The sequence below is a fragment of the Gopherus flavomarginatus genome, chromosome 5, assembly GCF_025201925.1.
Source record: "Gopherus flavomarginatus isolate rGopFla2 chromosome 5, rGopFla2.mat.asm, whole genome shotgun sequence".
Lineage (NCBI taxonomy): Eukaryota > Metazoa > Chordata > Testudines > Testudinidae > Gopherus > Gopherus flavomarginatus.
The window spans coordinates 139192193-139208310 of NC_066621.1; the positions used below are offsets into that span (position 1 = coordinate 139192193).

The 16118-nt window shown below is 41.3% G+C and overlaps 1 protein-coding gene across 6 annotated transcripts in view; it reads left to right on the plus strand.

Annotated features, from left to right (window-relative positions):
* The window catches only part of TRAF3 (TNF receptor associated factor 3), a 104501-nt gene that overhangs the window by 12198 nt on the left and 76185 nt on the right, over window positions 1-16118 (plus strand). For 4 of the 6 annotated variants that reach the window (XM_050954169.1, XM_050954175.1, XM_050954176.1 and 1 more), the window contains exon 3: window positions 10289-10432. The exons of the other annotated variants lie outside the window; for them this stretch is intronic. The gene's annotated coding sequence lies outside the window, so the exon portion shown is untranslated. The remainder of the gene's footprint in view (window positions 1-10288; window positions 10433-16118) is intronic. 6 annotated transcript variants of the gene reach the window in all.

Below are 16118 nucleotides of genomic sequence, written 5' to 3' on the forward strand. Positions count from 1 at the left end.
AATAGACCAGATATTAAACAGTCAGAGTTTTTAGGAAAAATAGTAAATCAGCTGTTCCACACATGGGTGATCTTAGGTCTTAGCAGCTATACCTAGGGCCCTACCAAATTCACGGTCCATTTTGCTGAATTTCATGGTCATAGGATTTTTAAAATAATGAATTTCATGATTTCAGCTATTTAAATATGAAATTTCACGGTGTTGTAATTGTAGAGGTCCTGACCCAAATAGGAGAAGGGTGTGCATGTGTATGTGTGTGGTGGGGGATGGGGTTGTGGTACTGCCACCCTTACTTCTGCACCTCTGCTGGCAGGGTGCTGCCTTCAGAGCTGGGCAGCTGCCCAACAGCCACCGCTTTCTGGCTGCCCAGCTCTTAAGGCTGTGCAGACGTAAGGGTGGCAATACCACGACCTTCCCTAAAATAACCTTGCGACCTCTCTGCAACTTGTTTTGAGTCATTGAGTCAGGACCCCCAATTTGTGAAACACTGGTCTCCCTCGTGAAATATGTATAGTACAGGGTAAAAGCACACAGAAGACCAGATTTCATGATCCGTGATGCGTTTTTCCTAGCTGTGAATTTGGGAGGGCCCTAGCTATAGCTCTTATCTAAATAAGGATTCTCTGTGTTTCTTGGATACGGTGCTACCATGAACTTGGAAGAAGTATTGCAACATTGGAGGAGTCTGCTGTGGAAAAATCCTTCATTGACCATTACCTAAGGGCATTTAATCTAGTTTATCTAAATATTTAATACCCCATTAATGAGCCCCTGTTTAGACTAGGGGAAAAAAGGCATATTTTTTTAAAAGGTGTTGTCTCATTTGTTTTAACTTGCATTTTTTTTTAAATACCACTTAACGTCTAGTGTAGGCTAGGTCTAATACATTTTAAAAACATATAACTGACCTAAACTGTCCCCTAGAGTGGACTGTAAAAACCTAATACTGTTTAAAACACTCTTTGTCTATGCTAGCTGCTAAGTGATGCTCAAAAATATTTTAATACATATTAGCAACACATTTGCTAAACATCCTTGATTTTCCAAGTCTTCGCATTAGCGCCTTTCTGTGTCCAAAGACAGCAAGATGGAAGTGTCTGACTAGAAGTATCCTGGAATATTCCTAAACCATAGAGGCTCTGTTTAGAAGAGGGGGAAAAATGGTGTTTTAAGTGTTTGTGTAGGAAGAAAGGATAAGGTTATGTGTGGGATAACTAACCCTGATTGAACCATGATCTTTACCACGGTGCAGATGTTAATTGCACTGTGGTAACTTGAAATAGTCGTTGAAATAGTTATAGAATTTGTCTGATTTGTAAATGGCTTACCAACCCCCGTTTTTTTGGTAAACAAAAGGTTTCAATGACTTTAGATACATTTGGATGAAGCTGTGAAAGAGAGTTGTTGTTTAAACTCATATTGTCTAACTATTTCAAAAAAACACCTTTTCCCCTTGTTTGTAGCCATGTGGCATGTTTGGAGAGAGGTCTTGTGAAAGTGAGCTGAGAATATGACCAATAGAACCCTGGATTCAGCACCAAATGAGGACATCTCCTCGGAAGCCAAATCCAGAGGCTGCACCAGTTGGCTGGTCTGCTAAAGTCTGTGTTCATTGTACAGGAGTGGGTGGATGAGATTCTATGTCCTGCAATATACAGAAGGTCAGACTAAGTGATCACAATAGTCCCTTCTGACTGTAAAGGATATGAGTCTGCGGTTTAACCAGTGGCTTTAGCGGACAAAACTTTCTGCTTAGCTGGAAATCTCTCAGCCCTTCTCAATTCTATTGAATTTACCAGCAATAAAGCGGGGCAGTTTTACTACATTTAACCAGAACTCTCAGGTGACAAATTGGTTAGTAGAACTCACCAAAATTTGCTGCAGAACTAGTTTCATCTTTGATTTCACAAAGATATGTTGCTTGCAGAATAATCAGACTGAGAATTATTGAGAGACTATCTCTGTGGATGACTTTTTTCCCTCCCTCCATATTGGTATGGGCACAACACAAGCAGTAAGTAAAATGATCAGACCTCTTGAGAGTGAGAGCCATTTTGTTAGGCTATTGAGTAGTGTGACAAAGTCAGGCCCGACGGCTGCAAGATGGTCCTGGAAGGCCGATATATTAGTCCTAGAACATTAAAGGCCCTTTTCCCTACAAGTTGAGAAGGGGTTACCTCAGGTCACTTAGGGACACCTGAATCCAATTAAGGGCTGCCTGAGGCCTTTAAAAAACCTCCTCTAGGGAGAGCGAGAGAGAAAGTCAAGCTGCTGCTAGGCTAGTGACAGCAGGGAAATAGGCTGTTCCAGGCTGGGATGCTGTGCCCTTTAACATAGGGGAAACTGGCAAACCTGAATGCCTGCTAGGGGATGGACTGACTCCTCAGGGCAACCAACCGGATAACACCTTGCCCCAGGGAAGGGGACAGCAAAAGGTACCCCCTGGTTTTTTTGTTTATGAGACTGCTTCCTTTTTGTTTGGTGGAGGATCACCCCTTAGGTTGACCCTCAGGCCTACCTTGAAAATACAACCAAGGGAACACAGAAGGGGGAAGGCAAACTTGGAAGCTTGGAAAAGAGGTGACTAAGGGGGGATACGATAGAGGTATAGAAAATCGTGAGTGATGTGGAGAAAGTGAATAAGGAAAAGTTGTTTACTTGTTCCCATAATATAAGAACTGGAGACCACCAAATGAAATTAATGGGCAGCAGGTTTACAACAAATAAAAGGAAGTTCTTCTTCACACCACGCACAGTCAACCTGTGGAACTCCTTGCCTGAGGAGGTTGTGACAGCTAGGACTATAACAGGGTTTAAAACAGAACTAGATAAATTCATGGAGGTTAAGTCCATTAATGGCTATTAGCCAGGATGGGTAAGGAATGATGTCCCTAGCCTCTGTTTGTCAGAGACGGGGGATGGCTGGCTGGAGAGAGATCACCTGATCATTAAATTCACTTCCTCTGGAGTACCTGGCATTGGCCACTGTCGGTAGACAGGATACTGGGCTGGATGGACCTTTGGTCTGACCCAGTATGGCCATTCGTGTGTTCTTAAACCCTGCCTGAGTGGGGTTGATTACCCCAGGCCCACCATCGCTGGTGGGGGAAACGCTAAGTCTGGTGAGAGAAAAGAGGTGCCTGCCACAGTAGGAAGGAGAGGGAGATTACTCAGGTAAAACCAGTGGGGTTACCGATTTGTCAATATTCTCCAGAGAGAGTTACCTTCTACTTCTAGAAGCATAGTTATCCAGCAGATAATTAGATATTGATGCAAACAATCTTTTACACTGTCCCCGATGTCTGATTTTCCATTCTTGAGTAGACTAATTGAGATGCTAGCAAAAAGCCATGTACATCTGACTTCCAGTATCCTGTACCCTCCCCAACCTACTATAAAGTGGGAATATGGAATTGAAACACTGGAAGCACTGGTGGAGGACCACCTCCCAAACATGGACAGTTGTTTGTTCGTCCTCATCCTTGATTATGAAATGCTCCAGGTTCTCCTCTGAGACTTAGCAGACCAAACAAGATAATGGGATCGTTCTTTTCCTTCCTCAAAAACGTGTGTCCAAAGGACTGTGGAAGTGCTGTTGCCTGTTGTTCTCAGATATTGCCTATAATATCTCATGAGCTTTCATTCTCTCTCTCATTCTATTCACATCTACGTAAACCCCCGAGGGGATTAAATGCCAACAATATGCTGACAACACCCAGCTGTGTGTGAACTTGCCATTCCTCAGCTGTCTGAGTTTGAATTCCTTAGGGAGGTTGACTCTTGGATAACCACAAGATGGAAGTGATGCTAGTAGGAGGAGGGAAATATTTAGGCCAGGTCTATATAAAACAGTTAAATCAACCCAGCTTTGTCGCTCAGGAGGTTGAAAAATCCACACCCCTAAGCTATGTAGGTAAGCCAGCCTAACCCCCAGTGTATGCATCTGTAGGCTGATGGAAGAATTCTTCCAACCTTCTACCTCATGTAGATGAATTAATTACAGTGAGTGTCCTTGCTGCAGTGCTTCTAGTGAAGACCTAGCCTTAGAAGTAGCCAACATCTCATCCCCTTGCATTGCAAGCACTGATCGTAGTGGTGGTGGTGGGAGGAGGTAGTGCTGCTTGACTCCCTGTTGTTGCTAGATACCCAAATAATAACAGTAGCAAAACCCACCCTGTTTCTCCCACCAGGGGCTATTTCCTATCCTAACAGACTGAGTCTTGGCCATATCATTTGTAGCCTCTAGGATTTATCGCTGCATTGCACTAGAGTTGGCGTTTTGTCAACCTTTTGCCAAGCGGTACAACAGTTCAGTCTTCTGATCAAAATGGCAAGGAAAGTACATTGCCCTGGTGCCCCAGTTACCTGGCCACCTGTTGAATACTGACCTTGAACTTCAGAGCTCAATGTGTTGAGCTCTGGGCTACCTATAAAGCAGCCCCTTGCTCCAGAATGAAGACCAGGTATAACACCTGTGAGTCACAGTTGCAAGGCAAGCTGCACTTCTGTCTCCTTCGCAGTCTCTTCCAGTGCACTCCCTTCAAGTGTCAGATGTAGTGCTTTTGCCTATCCTGGAGTGGAATTCTGCAATTCTCTCCTCTTAGACTGGACCCTAGGCTACAGTACCTAGTGTATATCAATTGGGCTTACACACCAAGTTCATCTGGATTCGGCACCTGTGATTGTTCTCTTTGAGAGTCTGTGACCAGCCATGTACATAGCCTTCTTGAAACCAAAGTATTATTTATTTGAACAAAGCATTTAGAGAAAAAGATCTTAAAACAACAGAATTGACCTGTCTGTCTCACCTTAGGTTTACCATGCCCCGATGGTAAGTTAAGCAGACCGAACTCCTTCATACATCCCTAGTGGGTGCCTGTGTTTTAATGTGGCCCCTCCTGAACAGCTCTCCCTCCTCTTGAGAGATTCTTTTTAAACTGCTATCATCCTTTTGATCTTCTGGTTCCCAAGCCTTTTGCTGCAATGACATTGTCTCTTTACAACCGTCAAGTGTTTGTGCAGAACTAGTTCATCTCAAAACATTTTATTTCCTTCCTGTTTGATTTCCTTATATGCTATTATATTATTGCTATTCTACTAAACCAGTATGTTCATGCTGTAAACAGTGCAATAACCAGGTCAACATATCATACTCAAATTATTACAGAGCAACTCCACTGCCATCACACAAAGATCCTCAGGAATGATGGAGTTTTCAGTAACTGGAGTAAGTTTACTTTGAGCTGGAGACAGACATTTCAGTGGTTGGCCCCGGCTATCAAACTCCCTTCCACCAAAGATAAGAATAAACATAACCCTGGGTGCTTTCAGACAGTATGTAAGCTTCATCAGTCATAGACCTTGTCTGCACTAAAGGGAAAAGTCGATCTAAGCTATGCAATTTGAGTTACGTGAATAATGTAACTCAAATTGATGTAGCTTAGAGCTACTTACTGCGGGGTCCACACTTCGTGACGTCGATGGGAGGTGCTCTCCCATCGACTCTCCTTACTCTTCTCGGTCAGGTAGAGTACAGGTGTTGATGGGTAACTGATCGGCAGTCGATTTAGCGGGTCTTCACTAGACCCACTAAATCGACCGCTGCAGCATTGTTTGCTGCAGCATCAATCCTGCGGTAAGTGTAGGCAAGCCCATAGTTTCCCATAAAGGTGACAATTGTGAATTAAAAAAACAAATCAAAATCACTTCTTTTGTTTTTGGAAATTGATAGGAGAGACACTCTACATCAGACTGATCAGCCATTTGGATTTATGTACATTTGTAAGACTGTTCACATGCTACCAGTAATGATAATACACCTCTACCGCGATATGTGACCCAATATAACACAAATTTGGATATAATGTGGTAAAGCAGCGCTCTGGGGGGGGCGGCTGCCCGCTCCAGAGGATCAAAGCAAGTTCAGTTATAATGCGGTTTCACCTATAACGCGATAAGCATTTTGGCTCCTGAGGACAGCATTATATCAGGGTAGAGGTGTACATAAGTTAATGCTTGGTGCATTGAGAGGAGAGCAGACCCTGGAATTTGATATGACTAATGGTGCAAATTCCTGTGTCAGAAATTGTAGAGCACCACTCTCAGCTGTGCACATTGAAGTCAATGATTCTTTGAGGTGAAGAGGAAGAATTCACCCAAATACAATGAATTCTGGTGCTTATTTAAGCCACAAAGACTCCAAGAACGTCTCCAGCTCCATTACCCAAAAGCCTAAATGTAGGACTAGATGTGAGCTGTCTGGGAATTATGGTAGCCTAGTAGGCAGCTCCAGGCCCTCATCTGTGGCATGGAGGCTTTTTTCCATTATCTTACTCTGTCCACAAGCACAGTGTGCATCTGGATGCTGAAAGGGGATGGGGGAGCCTTTCTGCTAGAAGAAAAGGGAATTTTTCTTTCTCATAGACTCATAGACTTTAAGGTCAGAAAGGACCATTATTATCATCTAGTCTGACCTCCTGCACAATGCAGGCCACAGAATCTCACCCACCCACTCCTGTAACAAACCCCTAACTTATGTCTGAGTTATTGAAGTCCTCAAATTGTGGTTTGAAGACCTCACACTGCAGAGAATCCTCCAGCAAGTGACTTGTGCCCCATGCTGCAGAGGATGGCGAATAACCTCCAGGGCCTCTGCCAATCTGCCCTGGAGGAAAATTCCTTCCCTATCCTAAATATGGCGATCAGCTAAACCCTGAGCATGTGGGCAAGACTCACCAGCTAGCACCCAGGAAAGAATTCTCTGTAGTAACTCAGATCCCACCCCATCTATCATCCCATCATAGACCACTGGGCATACTTATCTGCTGATAATCAAAGATCAGTTGCCAAATTAATTGCCAAAATTAGGCTATCCCATCATACCATCCCCTCCATAAACTTATCAAGCTTAGTCTTGAAGCCAGATATGTCTTTTGCCCCCACTACTCCCCTTGGAAGGCTGTTCCAGAACTTCACTCCTCTAATGGTTAGAAACCTTCGTCTAATTTCAAGTCTAAACTTCCTAGTGTCCAGTTTATATCCATTTGTTCTTGTGTCCACATTGGTACTAAGCTTAAATAATTCCTCTCCCTCCCTGATATTTATCCCTCTGATATATTTATAAAGAGCAATCATATCCCCCCTCACCCTTCTTTTCATTCCACCCGCACCCCAGAGAATTAGAATGAGTGGGTGTCTCTGCTACTATACTCCTTCCTTAGCCTCTGCTTTGGATTGGTCTATACCAGTGAATAGCATCTCTGTTGGAGTCTGACAGCTTTCCCAAGCAGCGGAAGAGTGAAGCTGATCTGATCCTTGTCAGTTTCCCTGCGGTCCAGGCTTCTGAATAGCATCAGATCAGATGGGTGTGCTAATTTTCAAATATTACTTTACCTGCTTTTATATTAATAACACTAATTGCCTGAGCTTCTTAATTTTTCTTTTTGAAGACCAATTTAAAATAGAGCTCAGTATTTCAGCCATTTTTGACTCTTCATGAATTCCTTCCATTTTATCACAGACCTACTTTTTCTAGTGTTCTTTTCTCCTTTTCATTTCCTGTTCTTTGGGGTGGGTCACTACTTCACCAGGGCCCTATCATTGACTTAGTTCAACTGCAGTGTTGGGCAAGAGCTATTGGTAGTCATGAAATCTGTGAAACACTTAAACACTTAAACCCTGCTTGCGTGAGTGAAAATTGCTTATATGGACTGACGATGTTTTAATACAGTATCTCAGATGGTTCAGATCTTTGCAAGACCATCTTGCCAAGTGGGTGAATAAATGGTGCAAGTATGATTTCTGACACTGACCAGGGAAGATCTGTGCTCATCTATGTGGGTTGAGGTGCAGCTCTTGCCAGTGGAAAATCCAAGGCAGCCCATAAATCCAATAACCTATTGGCTGCAGTATTTGAAAAGGAGTGCAACATGCTGGTTCAGAGAAAAGAATAGGCCATTAGCTCCTTGGGTTGATGAAGAGTTACTACCTTCAATGAGCAAATGGAGGCACAGTGTGACATTTTAGAACTAAGAGGAAGTGTGCTTTATTGCAGGTGGTAATCTAGATGGGATGGAGAGAGATGGTAACTGATTATCCCCAGAGGAGAGAGGAAAGCTCTGACACAATCTGCCTGTTACACAAGTGTTAGTCATTTTGGTGTGTCAAAGGCCATAAAACGGTTAAAAAAGAGGCTCTCTTGGCCCTGATACCAGAGGGGTGTTACATTCTGAAGATGCTACTGTGATTGCTCAACCAGGAGTGGTCCGTGGTTTCAGTCCTAAAACCCATTGCTGTGATAGAATGCTGATGCTTCCATAGAATGGATGATTGTAAGCATTTTTGGACTACTTCCCGCTGCAGAAGCAGGTTGTGTGTGCGTGCGTGTGGTTTTTGTTGTTTTTTCAAAGGGCATAGACTGTTTTACAAATGGCCAGGTTGATGCTCTTCCAGAGTGGAGGAAGTGCTCACTTGAAGGATTTCATAATAGATTTAGGATTTTTATCGGAAATCGGCAGTGACCATTGAAGAAATTGAGCCAAAGATGTCTTTTTATCTATGGTGCTGCAGTAATCCTTAATACAAATATAATTAATGTACATAGGAATATTGGCTTTCATTGAAAAAAGTGATAGTTCAACCCATAGAGGTAAAAAAATTCTCACGTAGAGCTCTGTTAACATGCAACACGGTTAGGTAAGAACATCAGGGTAAATAAGCTTTTATAAAGGGGATATGGTGACAGGAGTAAGGGACAGCATGAACTTCACTAGGCCCTACAGTACCAAGTGTGCTGCAGAATGTAGTCCAAATAGAGGGAGATTAGGGTGACAGGATAGGTTTAACTCTGTTTTCTTGAAATTGTGAGTGGAACCTTCCAAATATATGTATTTTAATGCTTTAAGGTGTGCTAGGAACCTCAGCTAGCACTCAAATGGTGGCAGAATTGTATTTCATTCTTCAGTATTAAAATAATGTTGGCCTATGTGCTTTTGAAACTATGCATAATAGAGTGTAGCTTCATGTTGAAACTTGACCTGATTAAACATTTTTTAGGTTTAATTTTAAAGTTGGTTTGATTTTAAGGTTCACTGCTTGAGAATTAGTGACCCACAACACTGAGACAAAATGTATCTTCATTTCCTAGAGCTGCTTTAAAAAAATTATTCATCAAATGAACTCAGTGCACAGTAAAAATAAGTATTTGTTTTAGTGGAATCATTAAAAATACACTATTCTTAACCATCAGTATTCCTAAATTCCTATATTTGTAGCAGAAGAAGGTGATCTGAGATATATTTTCATCTGGGCAAGATTCCTGTAAAATGGGGTTGCGTGTGAGCACTGAAATAAGAACATATCTTCTATTAAGTTTTGTTTTTTCAATTGTCTACTTCTAATTATAATTCTAAGGTGATAGTCAACCATCTAAAAGAAATGAGGACTGACTCTGTAATTGTGTCTGTCTAATTTAGTTTGAGCTAACTGTTTTTTCTCTATGTATGACTTTTTTTTTTTTTTTTTGTCTGAAGGAAAAAAAATACCCCATTCACTCTCTTACCAACTGTCTGTAGGGATTCATGGCTTTTTTCTTTGCTGTTTCTTTCACTGTGCTTTCTGGTAATATTGAAAAACTCGTTCCATATGTTTAACTTGGACTGATGTTTTGTAAGAACAGAAACAATAGTTCAGCTACTTCAGATGTAAACGTTGTCATAGGGAAATGTCCCCATCGTGCTGGCCACTATGTGCTAATACCATTTCCAAAATGCTATTAACATTGCTTTATTTTCAAAATTAATATTTCCTCCCTTTGGAATTATTAAATCTTTCCTACTCCGGGTAAGTTGAAGTACAGTAGCTAGTATAAAATTAGATCTGCCATGCAGTGAAACAGAGCTTCTATCACAAATAGTTTCTTTTCTTGGTCTTGGTTCAGGTTAACATTATATATCTCTACATCTACCATTTCTGGAAACTAAATAAGAAGATTCTGAATCTTTTGGCCAATACAAATTTTCCAATTATGTAAAACATCTTACAGATTGGCTTGACTCACTTAAGTGGTGGCAGGCAGGAGTCTCTTCCTGCAGGAAGTAGATCTGTTTTTTTACAATGAAGTTTTTAGTGAATTAGTAAATCTTCATGTAGCCTGTTTATGTTGGTACATTGACATGATTTAGTGCTATCTCAGTTTCCTATTGATCCTTTCTGCCTCCAGGCTTGTGAGAATTGTTTCAGTATATTAATAGAAGACACTTAAAACCAGCTTAATTTGTTTGTTTCCCAGCAGGGGGACTGGAGTGCTTAGGCTTCAGCAGACTCAAGACCAGCTTTCAACAGTGGGAGATAATATATTAATCCATTGGAAGCACAGAGTGGAGTCTTGCATATCACTTTGCTGTTTGTGTTGTGAATGGTGTTTTTTATGTAGGTAGGTACTAATAGAACTCTCAGTGTTAATGATGTGTTCACCTTGTGTGTATTCAGGAACCTCATGACAGGTATACTGTGCTTTTTTTTTTTTTTTTTTTTTTTTTTGCATCAGTCTTCTAATTTGATGCTGTTTTGCTTCTGCATTGTTGGAAATAATTTTCCTAATAAGTTTATTAAGGTTTACCATGACTCAGTTTCCACACAAGTGTTCCTTTATTAGTCCAAAGCCGCTTTGTGTTGGTTACATCCAAAATGCCAATATAAGCATATATACCCTTCTATTCTATACCCAGACAATAATATAGTTATAAGCATTGGCCAAATACTCACAGCCAAATCAGGCCCAGGACACCTTCCCATCATGGCATGACCCCAGTGGGGCAGGGAAAATCTCTGATGAAGAATCCCTAGAAAACCTTGCTCTTTATACACTATAACAAACAAAGGATGTCATTGCTGGTTACTGGACCTTAGCTAATATTAATTGAAATGGTTTAGGGCTGCACTCTTTCTTCAAAATTTTTCCCCTTGTCTTACTCTGCACTGTTTTTCCCTAGCTACTGGACTAAACATTTCTAACTAGTTAATTACTTCACCTGGTACCCAATTGACATGATTTCTTTATTTCTATTTCTTAGCCCAAGCCTTTAAATAAGATAACTGGGTATTTTCAGAGTTGTTACAAGTTTAACGCAGATGGTCACATGCTTCAGGCCTATCTCGCATGTCAAGATTCAGACTCAATTTTAAACCAGAGTTCACTGAGGCCTAATGTGGGTTTATATTCCTACAAGCATGAAGCTTGATAAAATGAGATTACATGCAACTTTCTCAATTTTCTTTCCTTGTGTGTAGACTGAATTTTTTTTGTGGATAGTTAACATAATGCTCAGGCTCACAGGTTGCTGAAGTTGGTGGCTTCAAACCTCTAACTGGGTCAGTTTGTAGATCTGACCCTGTTTACTCTACACCTAATCTTACCAGGGGTATTTAGCAGATATATCCTCTTTTACTTGCTTGCACTTGGTTGCACTGGATAGCTACCAAGGCTATTCCTTCCTGAGAGTAGATGGAGATATAATTTTGTTTCTAAATAAACTATCTTTGATGCCTTTTATCTGTTTTGTTTTGTTTGTTGTCTCTTAGGCAGCTGAAAAGGAAAACTAGTTTGCAGATATGATTTTAAAGTTGGTTGTAAACATCCAAGCCATAACCAGTTTACAAAGCCATAATGATGGCCAGTTTAGAAAACTATATAATACCTCAATTAGACTGCAGGAGAAAGTACTCTGATTTTTCTGAAGGCTATGTATGGGCAGACCTGTTCATTGTGACTTCTCTCCCCTTCCTTTTCCCAGATCCTGCTTTCTTGAGTTTATTGAACAACCATTTTCTGTCTAGAGTCAGTGGTACTGTTCGGCTATTGTGGAAGTTCAAGCATAGGGTTTGACCGTGGAAGTGGAACTTTGGATCAGCATTGATTGAGATTCCTGTCCATTTTATGCATGGCTTAAAGAGTCTAGAGGCCCTGTGCCTACTTGGATGGTAGCAGCAGGAGAGCAAACTAATTAACTTGAGATTCCAAGGCATGAACCTCAGAAGCAGATAAAACTCTTACAAACACAGCAGAAGAGCAGCCAAACCCTTGTAAAAATTAATTAAAAATAAATTATATTTATTTATAGCAAAAAAATTGAATCTTCTGAAAGCAGTGAACTTCTTAAAAATGCATGCTTTAGCTAACACACAGGATTCATACCTCTGTCATGGAAGAAGCCTTTCTGCAGATTCAAACACCTAATATTATGCTAAGTCCTTTGGAGATAACAATCTAGGCCTGGCATCAGAAGGTGTCTGCGGGGGCGGGCGGGCCGGGGGGGGGGGGGGGGGGAGCTAAGCACTGTCTTCTGCTGGAATGCTCAGTTACTATCCTGCACTATATATTTCCTAGAGAGTGTTCAGAGAATCTTGAACTCTTTCATTTTGCTAAACATTTTCTGAGATTCAGTTGTGGCCCCACCTTCCTTCCTACTCCCCACTGCTTCTTTCTCAAAATGTGTGTGTGCCATTGGTGGTCCATGGACCACAGCTTGGGAACCACTAGTGTCACATATCTGCACAACTATTTTCAGAATCATCCATCTTTAAAGTGTCTTTTTAAAAATCCAAACCATAATTTTTAAATAGTTTCCATGAATTATGATGTGCATTAGAAACAATTTTTAAAACAATTCTACTGTGGTGTAAACATTACAGTACTGTGTTTGTGCATGAGAACCTAGGGACCCTGTTAAAAAGGAAAACAATCCCCCTCTCCCCCCCCACGTGCAGATTTTTAATATGCTGTTTTGGGATTTGCTAATCACCACTGTGGCACCTCCTTGCAGATTAACTCTCGAACAGCTGGCTGCCTCTCCTTGTGTTTCTCACCCCATGGTTTCACACTCTCTGTAGTTAGGGGGCTCCCTCTTTGTGCGTTGGCCCTCCAGCTGGGTCTCTGCTGTCCTTGTCTGCTCCAGATGGTCTTCCAATCCAAGGCAGGTCCTGTGCCATTTTCCCAGCAGCTGATAGGGGAATCCAGACCCACCCACTACTCCAGGTTCCTGTCCAGGGACCCAATGTCCATCAACCTGTGTCTCCTTGTTCCCAGACCCTTGTTCCTGGATGACTCCTTACTACTCTGCTCTATCTTCTGGCTCCCCCACTCTCTGGATTTACCAGCTCAAACTTCCCCCTCCCAGGGAGTAAATGCTGACTACTTAACTCTGTAACCCTAAACACGCCTTCTCCCAGGGAGTGACTGCAGACTACTTGCCCTGCAGCCCCTTTCTGCCATCAGCTTCCTGGCTTTATACAAGCCCAGTCTGTTTTTTCTTAGCTGGATTCCATCATCAGTCAGCCTTTCAATCCCTGGCTCTTTCCAGGTTCAGCTTACCAGGTTAATAGACTTCACTCAACCTGCTCAGCCTTGTGTGGGGTGGACAGCCCATCATATATGGTAGTATATCATGCTTGTGAGTAATCTATTACCACTTGTTTTTCTTGCTTGTGTGGGTAGCAAAAAACAAGTTATAACCACGTTAGAGAATCATCTTTTAACTCTGAGGCTATGTCAATGCTGGCCTTTCTCTTCTTTCTTTCACTTCCCCTCCCCTCCTCAAACAAAACGAAAAGTCCTCGTTGGCGTTCCTGTAACACACTGGCAAAGTATGGCTCATGTCTCTCTCTAATCTCTGTTTAATGGGAGGACGATAGCCTACTGGTTCTGCCAACTAAAAGGGTTACTCTTTTTGCTTTGTTGGGTATAGAGGTCTATGCTGAAGTGCTGGTTTTGATCGCCACTGATGAATTATGTAGTAGAGACAGGATGGAATTACAGTAGTATTGACTAGCTGCCAATTGACTTTTTTTTTACATTAGTGCTCCTATTGTTGCTTCCACTTGTGGAATCTGAAGAAACCAGGGTAGTGTAGATGAGGCCTGGTAGATGCTTAAGCTAAACCGTAGTCTTTCACATAGCTTTAACATGTGCTGTTGGTGGGGAGGAGGGGGGGAGGATGTACTGTCAAGTTATATATATTTTTTTGTAATATTAGAATACGAATTTTCCACAGCCGTGCTTCACACCCATGTCTAAGCATGGTTATTTCTTTAGTATAGCTGAGGATCTCTTTACGCAACCAGTTAGTCTACATTTTTGCATCTCCTGATTCAGACAAAACAAACAAGCATGACTAAAGAAAAGTGGATTTGACCTTAAAATCTGTTTTATTAATCTAAATATTAGTAGCAACAAGGACACGTATTTTTAAAGACTTTTAACTTGACAATGTCTAATTTTTAAAGCTTTTGTTCTGATTATTCCTTGTTTTCATTCTCAATACACGTAACTAATTCAGAAATTAGCTCCTATGCTATTTGTGGTGCTAATGTTACTCTTCAGCATGCCACATACTGCTGCTTATTGTAATTAAAAACTATTTTGCAACTAGATTTTGCCATTTGTATGGTAAGAGTTGCTTATGTGAAGTTTCACCATGATTTCAGTGCAAAAAATAAAATAAAATGACATTTGTAAAAAATAAAAATAAAAATACATACATTACTATAAACAAATCAGTGTGATTTCAGATTTATTTTAAAATAACCATTTTATGTTAAAAACTAAAACAAAACCAACAGCTTTAAATTCAATCAACATTTCCCCTCCTCCTCCAATAAAACACTCTTAAACATGGGGGTGGAGATGTTGAGGCCTGGAAGGAAGAGGAGGAGGCAGACTCATGAAGATTTTACTGAACTATATGCAGCATTCCATTAAGTCATTTCTCTTTAGACATGTCTTGAACAGAAAGTTTACTGTAACCTTGTGATTCTTTCTTGAGTTCTTTCACTTACACTCTCCGTTGTATAGCCTTCAGAAAGACTGCATGAAATAATTGTTAAGGGCTGTTGTTAGCAGAGAATACCAAGCTGTGGTAATTCTTCCCCCCACCATTTATGCAATTGTTGACTGAGGTCTGCATTTTAGAGAAGGAGATAATGAAGTGGTGCCTCCAGGTTCAAAGTTTCGAGGTTTGGCTGCTTACCAAAAAGAACCTAAATAGTTTTCTGCAAACTGTTGCTAGTGTGTGCACGTCATGCAGCATATCTGATGGTGCTGGGATATCCCCATTATATGAAAACTCTTGCAATTTGTGCATAATAATATTTTGTTTTTAATTCTTTGTGCTCAGATGGTGGAGAATAAGGTAAGGTACTATTTTTGTTGTGTACAATTTTATAATGGTAATGGAGGTAACTTTCAATATCTTATAACATGCTACAAAAACTTATCTTCAGTTGTTTTGTAATTAATTACTAGCCAAAGTTTTATGTTACATATTTTGTTGCTAGTAACCAATTAAAATATTGATTTAGGGAATTCAGTAGATTGAATTTCCACTTTGACAAATCTAGCAGTTTATCTCAAATAAGCACCAAATACACCGCTACCTTCATATGCCACCCGATATAAAACGAATTTGGATATAACGCAGTAAAGCAGTGCTCCGGGGGAGGGAAGCGGAGGGGGAGGGGGAGGCTGCGCACTCCGGTGGATCAAAGCAAGTTCAATATAACACGGTTTCACCTACAATGCGGTAAGATTTTTTTGGTTCCCAAAGACAGAATTACATCGAGGTAGAGGTGTATATTTCCTTTGAGTCAGTTTCGTTAATTATCTAAGGCCTTGGCTACACTGGAGAGTTGCAGCGCTGGTAGTGGCTTTATAGTGCTGCAACTTACTCCCCGTCCGCACTGGCAAGGCACATACAGCGCTGTATCTCCCTGGCTACAGTGCTGGTTGTAATTCACATGGACGAGAGGAATAAAGAGAACAGCGCTGGTGCTGCAGCGCTGGAGTGCCAGTGTAAACAGCGATTAATCTTACTATGCAGTAACTGACCTCCGGAATTTTCCCATAATGCTTTTAACTAAAGAACTCTCTTTGTTGTGTTATGATGCCTCTCTTTGTTTTGTTGTGAACTCGGGGCTCCGGGAGCTGCTTATCTAAAAAACAAACGCAGCTACTGTTTGCTCGAGCAGAGGCAGGCAGGGAATGTCCACAGCTAGTGTTTGCTTGAGGCGAGAGAAACAGCACGGCGCGGGGGGGCTGTTGGGAAGGGCATTCAGAGCAGCTGCTT